The following is a 7,129-nucleotide window of genomic DNA, read 5'->3' as shown; positions in this document are numbered from 1 at the left end:
CTTATAACAGGAATAACCTAAAGCATCTATTGGTGGGAGTGATGACAGAACAGGTGGCAAAGGGAGAAGGGGTAAAAGGGATGTGAGTTTCTTGCTTGGGACAATTCAGAACCCTGGGGAGGTCGAGGGTTTACCTGGAGTATAAAATAAACAAGTATTCTATGTGAGTTACAAATGAGAGTTGAACATTCTCCTAGCTCAGTTTTCAATAAGAGATGAACTCATTCACAGTCCTTTGGAGCTGAAGTGGGTGTTAGAATCATGTGGTTTATGTCTTTGTTCTTGAAGCCTACATCCCTGCACCACCCATTTTCTGGTTACCTCTGTCCAGAGTAAAGAGCTACTCATGGTTAGTGATAACTGTGCTCAGCTGGACAGGAGATTGCCAATTCCTTCCAGAGCAAAAGCCACCACCACAATCTGGGCCTTGCAGTCAGTCCCTGAATAGAGTGCACATGTACAAATACACACACACACACACATGGCATTGAACATCAACATTGGATGTCAACAAATGTCCCCTAGAAATCGAGACAACCATCCAGACTCCACTGACTCCTTGCAAGCTCAATGGACTAAAAAATTCCGAGTGTCTCTCCTTTACTCACATCTGCCAGGAACCAGGCATTGCTCAACGTTGATGAGAGTGTGCTATCAGGGCCCCTCTCCTTAGTCTGTCTCTCAGATTCCTAACACTTTGAATATAACTTAAGGCCAGAAGTAAAACAAGATTCTTAGTTTTTAAAAATCATTAAATACATTGTCTTTTTTGTTATTCAATTAAATGTGGGTTTAAACATTTATATTTTGGGTGAATATTTTGATATCTAAATGAACTGTTCATCTGTTCTTTGAAACAAATTTCTCTAAGGTTATAGTTCTGCAGTAGCTGCTTCTTGACAACCCAAATAAATGGAAAATGGAACATTTGTTCAATTCTTTTGATTTTCCTAATCACTGAACCTCAACACAATTTGTTCACTAGAATTTGAACCCCTGGTGGACCAGGACTTCGTTTTATTTTTATTTTATTTTTTTGTAGTTCTGGCACTTATAATATCTAGCAAAAAAGAGGGTAGTTAATATATATTAGTGATTTGCACAGTGTGAACACTGCTCAATTCATTGTGAAAACAGTGAGTTAAAAAGAAAAAAAATATATACCCATTATTTTACAATCTTCTTATATAATTTGGATCTACTTTCTGGATATACTATGGATGGAAGGCCAATCAACTTTATCTCCTGAAAAACAAAGGAAGAAAGATACCATTAGGAATTAAAGATGGATGCTTCCTTGTTAGCAAATATATTTTATACATAAAACTTATTATTTTTTTCCCATAGAAGAAACATCATCAGAATCATAAACTCAGAGGTTACCAGACTGCATTTTATTACTGCGGAGATGTCTATTTACACAACTACCAATTGCTTTATTTTTGATAAAGCATCTGTAATTACTTTTAATTTGAATATAAATTTCCTTTGTTAAAAGAAAACACTTAACCTTGGTTATGTTAGAAAGGGAAATAGCATAAAAACTGGCTATATACATATTTAAAATCATAAGCATAAAAATACTAATTAAGATAAAACATTATACCATAGCCTCTATAATAAACACAAATTAATAATCCAATCAGGAAAGTGAGCACCTTCAGAAAATTATGACATAAATCATACAAAAAATTAAGTTAAGGAAAATGATGTGAACTTTGGTTAATAGCCTAATTTCTGACACCTTTGAGGGTATTTTTTAGACTCTATAAAACAAAACCTTCACCTGTTAACAAAGTAGGCTTTTTCAAAAAGAAGTTCTATACTTTGCAGTTCCTCAAACAATCAATATGTGGAAGAATTTATTTAAAAGGTGTCAAGCAGCAGGAGAAAGTAGAGAATACAAACGGAATTGCACTGACTATACTTTGAGTAAGACTCTGAGATAAAGACAGCCATAAGGCACTTATGATAGCCTCTTGAAGATTTAAAAATGGAAAATTTAGTTACCATTGTAGTGACTTCCACTGTATTACATGCCGTGAGGTACAGCCTGGATTCCCCTTCAGGACTGAGGCATTTATTCCTCCAACTGCAAAGTGCGCGTGGCTGGCAGCTCTCAGCTGAGTCCCTTTCTGGCATGACTTTCGCTGTGACTGCATTAGATTCACCTTCCCTGTGCCTATTCCTAGGTGAACCAGAGTGTATCCCCAATGAACATCCTGCATAAATTCAGATTCAAAATCTGTTTCTTAGAGAGCCCAACCTGATACAGACATTCAGACTAAAACACAAACAAACAAAAATCTTAGGTTGTGTGTTTATTAGGGCAGTACAGTTGACTGATATTAAGAAATCTGTCTTAATCTTTTATATCTGAAACACCTTTGGAGGTACCCAGCCATCTGGAGAGGGATTTGGTTCACTGATTTGAACAGGTGTCTTTATGAAAGCAAGTCGTTAAGGATGGACCCAAACACACGCACATGGCCAGTGTTATGCTTCTCATTGTTCATCTCACCAATGCTGCCACCTCCTTATTTCTCCTTATTCCCTCCATTTGGCATTTATTTATTTTGTTACCACCAAATATACCTAAAATTTACATGAATAAAAAGTATCTATATTGTATGTCAACTGGGTTTTTATAGGATACAAATGTGGAATCAGCCCTTTCACAACTGCCTAAAATAACTATTTCCCAAATGTTGTTGTTGTTTAGTCACTAAGTTGTGTCCAACTCTTTTGAACCCCATGGACTGTACCCCACCAGGCTCTTCTATCCATAGGATTTCTCAGGCAAGAATATTGAAGTAGGTTGCCATTTCTTTCTCTGGGGATCTTCCTAACTGTGGGATTGAGCCCACATCTCCTGCTTTGGCAGGAGGATTCTTTAATGCTGAGCTACCAGCAAAGCCTTCCCAACCATACTCTGGGCAAAAGAAACTGGGACACTTCAAAAAATATGGAGATTATGATTCAGTCTTTCAGTGGGGCTTGAGAGTTTTTACATGTTCCCAGGTAAATATAATAATCAAGTAAACATGAGAAAATAATAACTAGAGAAAAAGCAGTAGGCTTATAGTCCTACAGCCTAATATATCTCAAATTTTCATATGTAAAAATCAATGAGTATCTTGTTAAAAATGCAGATTTTGACTCATTAGTTTTGAGTTTGGGCCTGATATTCTGCCATTAGAGCAAGCTCCCAGGTGATAATGATTGTTCGTGGAATGCACTTAAAAAAACAACGTGGTAAAAGTATAGCCCAATCAGAGCACTTAGAAGTGGGAGCATCTCACATGAGTATCTTAGGTCTTTGGAAAAATGGGCCTTTTGAAGATTAAGTGCTTTACATAAGAGCAAATGCATTTCCCCCATTCTCTCTGCTGCTGCTGATGTTGTTGCTTTTTTTCTCCCCCGCAATTGATATCTACAGAAGGCGGAGTGAGGAAATCCTTTTTAGTCCACATGAATATCAAACTACCCTTTGGTTTGATGACTATCTCTACTTTCAGCTGTTGGAGATGCTGGGAGACCCTCACTCCTTAACAAAGCTTCCTGAGCAAACCCCCAGTGTTGATTTCAAGTATTCTCAAATTGATCATCTGCTATTCATGCTCTCAGTTAGCTTGATGGATGGATTTTTAAGAGACTGAGAAAGTGTTCTCTAGGAAAAGGTTTATGTGATGTGTTCTTGGATGGAAAACTAGTCAATAGACTGGGTTATGTTTCAGTTTAAAGGTAAAGTGACTTTTATAATCATTATATGAATTGGAAGGTAAACCTTTATGATGAGCATTAAACATGGTTTTTGAAAGTGATTTTTCACACTCGTTCTCTTCTAGTTCTGCTCTTTTGGTTGGGCTTTCCATTTAGGGTGCCCTCAATGATATAACAGCTGTGTTACATACAGCTATGACTCTTATGTGGAAGAATGATTCTTATAGATACCTGTATATAATATTATATTATATATGCATATATATTTCTTTTCGTATTTCCTGATCAAACACTATACTGTCACTACTTCAATGTCTTTATACTTGAGACTCTCTAGAGAAAAAGTAACCTCAATACAATTAAATTAAATAACAACTAAGGTCTGAGATAACTTAAGTCAAGTTCTCCCTAGAGTAGAGAAGTCTTTGTCACAGAAGCTTAAGTCCTCCTGGAACTCTTTGCACTTGGTTTTGATTCTGATTTGAACTGTTATTTTCTTTCAAACTCCCATGAAGATTGCTGATATTTTACTCTAATTTCAAACCACAATGAATATTCTTGCAAAGTTTTTCCTTTATGATTAATTCTTTTTATTTTGACACCAATTTGGAAAATGAATTTCCTACAAAGACATTAGTAAATTATTTCTTGAAAATCTTACCTTATAGGATTTCTTTTTTATTTGTATTAACTTATAGGAAATATACTTTCGAAGTCTAGATGATGAGCTGGTTTGCTCATTTTCACAGTTTGGAGTTTTCCTTCATGTGTGAGGACTAGGTGAGCACCCTTTATTAGATGCTACTGTCAACTACTACCAACCAGCCGCCCACATGTCTTGTATGACTGGATTCTGGAAGGATAACTCAGAGTCTAAACTGGAACTGGTTACTGACCTACTTGAGGCAAAGGTATGGATTAACACTAAAGGTGATTTTCAAAGGTTATGTCCATAAACCCTCCACCTCCACCCCCACTCCCCATTCTCAGAATCTCAGGAGTTCAAGGTAAAACATGCAAGCAAAGCAAACATTTATTTTGCTTTCCATGGTTCCCAAATCCTTCTAAGTCATTTTAGTCCCTGTTCCTGCCTTCTCCTACACATTGTTTCCTAAACTTTAATATACTTCAGAATATCCCGGAGGGCTTGTTAAAAAACAGACTACTGGAACTAATCCACAGAGTTTATAATTCAATAGGTCTGTGGTGGGACCAATGAATTTCGAACAAATTTCCTTGGATGCTGATCCTGATACTACTGATCCACTGAGGCACCGCTGTTCCTCAGTGTTTTCACTTTAATGTTAGTCTTTCTGGGGTGTGTGTGTGTGTGTGTGTGTGTGTGTGTGTGTGTATTACTTAGTCATGTCCAACTCTTTGAACCCCATGGACCCTATGCTGCCAGTCTCCTCTGTTCAGGGGATTTCCTAGGCAGGAATACTGGGGTGGGTTCCCATTCCCTTCTCCAAGGCTTTCTGATACCTTGGTAATAATCAATTCAGGCCATCTCCAAGATTCTAGAGATGCTCATTGAAGGTAGCATGTATCCTAGAATAACACACATCTTCTGAATGGCCTCATGTCATATCCAGGAGTATCTATCTACCCTAAGGGATCATAGAACAGCACCGAAACCTTCTTATGGAGTATAATACTGAAAAAATGGAAAATACTTTCATCCTAATGTAGTTCTTTATCCAGCTGCTTGATTCTGGAGAGCACAACATGGTACTATGGGTGGCAGCAAGGAAGAACAGAGTGGGAGTTGAGGAATGACAACACAGAAAATATGTCTTAGTGTTGTCTTTTGTTGTTTTTTGGAACTCTAATTTATACTAAAATTTAATAATTCAGCACTTGCTTTTCAGTTTCTAAATGGATAGAAAGTAAGAGGCATATCTGTGTTAAAAGAAGTTTTACCCTCCCCCAGGAAATTTCTAATGGCTACATATACGTCTGTTCACCCTGAAACTTGGAAAAATCCACTCACAATTCATGAAGAATGCAAAAGATGGCACCAAGAGTCTTCATGGCCAGCTCTTAACAATGGCAGGAAGTGGACCACTCAAGATGATGGCTCCTTAAATTTCCTTAGCTAGACCTATTATCTGAAAGATACATTTCTCTACAAATTACATAGAAAATTAGGTCTCAGAATTTAAAAACTTTGGTTCTAGGTTTTGCTGCTAACATCTTGTATGTCCTTGGACACAAGTGACCATTAAAAAGAAATAATTATTCCTAACTTATTGACCATAGAAAGCTATTCTGTACAATAATACATGCAAAATACTTTTAAGCAATCAAAATATATTATTTGAATGTAAAGTATTATTTCTATTTTTAATAATGGTAAATAAAATATTCCTATATGATAATGGTAGTTATAGTATTATAAGCATACAAGAAATACAAGGAGTATTACAAGCATAATTTACAAGTAAAGCACTTTATTTTAAACTCTAGACATATATTTTTCAATGTGTACACTAGGATTATTTTTAAATAATGTAATCATAAGTTTGTAAAAAACTTTAAGTACTATTTTATAACCTCTTGATTATATGAATAAGGAAAATTAAGTCCAAAAAATTTAAATGACTTCTCCAGGTGCCACAGCAGTTTATTTACAAGATTAAGACTAGAACCCAGAGATTGCTTTACTTCAAATTCAAGGAGTGAAATAATCCAGATAGTGAATGATTTTCTGCTTATTTTGTATCTTTAAGGTCTAATCTTATAAATGTTAAGTGCCAGGCCATGGTTACCCCAGCATGCTATTACTCTTCTAGATTAATTTGCCATGAGCTAGAGATTTAAAAGATTAGTGAAAATATGAAGATATATAGTAGAAAGTGGATTGTTCATTCATTCTAAAATAAGTGAAAATGATTTGTTTATAACTTGATCCTTGAGTTCTTGGGAATATTTTTTTTTTTAACATGGCAACAAACATTTGTACTATCAGTTAAGCTTTAAAAACACTGCTGTTTTCAGAAAGAGAAAATGTATTTGGGGAATCCATTTAGTGAGGTTGAGTCTTTTGAAAGATGTTGCTGTCATCACTATGGGCCATTTGGTTCACCTGCTAATTCCCAGGAACGTGTATATAGCAGAAGGTCTCTGCCCCAGGCAGTCCCTTCTAATGCTGGCGCCAGATCAGTAGAATGGATTGGATACATATATATGTTTTGTCACCTCCGCAGTACCAGGGAGCTCAAATTGCTGCACATTTCATTCCCTTTCGTGGCTGAGAAACCTGTGTTCCTTATTATAAAAGGTTTAGGGATGGCATACTGTGTAATAGCTCAGATGAGTGAAAACAAATTTAAATATAAGCAATGCACTGCCTTATACTTTGCATGTTGTAAATACTCTTAGAAACAGTATGGGGCCTTATTACGTT

At 36.1% G+C, this 7,129-nt stretch overlaps 2 long non-coding RNA genes across 2 annotated transcripts; one reads left to right on the top strand and one right to left on the bottom strand.

Moving 5' to 3' along the window:
• Positions 1–973: 973 nt before the first annotated feature.
• On the bottom strand, positions 974–2,528 carry LOC123328522. The gene is made up of 2 exons (XR_006543404.1): positions 2,011–2,528; positions 974–1,245 (listed from the first exon to the last, which is right to left on the bottom strand). It is a non-coding gene; the product is annotated as an uncharacterized LOC123328522 (long non-coding RNA).
• Positions 2,529–3,309: 781 nt separating this feature from the next.
• LOC123331518 lies at positions 3,310–6,177 on the top strand. The gene is made up of 3 exons (XR_006548184.1): positions 3,310–3,744; positions 4,422–4,634; positions 5,654–6,177. It is a non-coding gene; the product is annotated as an uncharacterized LOC123331518 (long non-coding RNA).
• Positions 6,178–7,129: the final 952 nt, after the last annotated feature.

This window comes from Bubalus bubalis, chromosome 2 (assembly GCF_019923935.1).
Source record: "Bubalus bubalis isolate 160015118507 breed Murrah chromosome 2, NDDB_SH_1, whole genome shotgun sequence".
In the NCBI taxonomy this organism is placed as follows: Eukaryota; Metazoa; Chordata; class Mammalia; order Artiodactyla; family Bovidae; genus Bubalus; species Bubalus bubalis.
The sequence above is the reverse complement of the archived record's forward strand: the minus strand, read 5'-3'. Positions and strand labels throughout refer to the sequence as shown.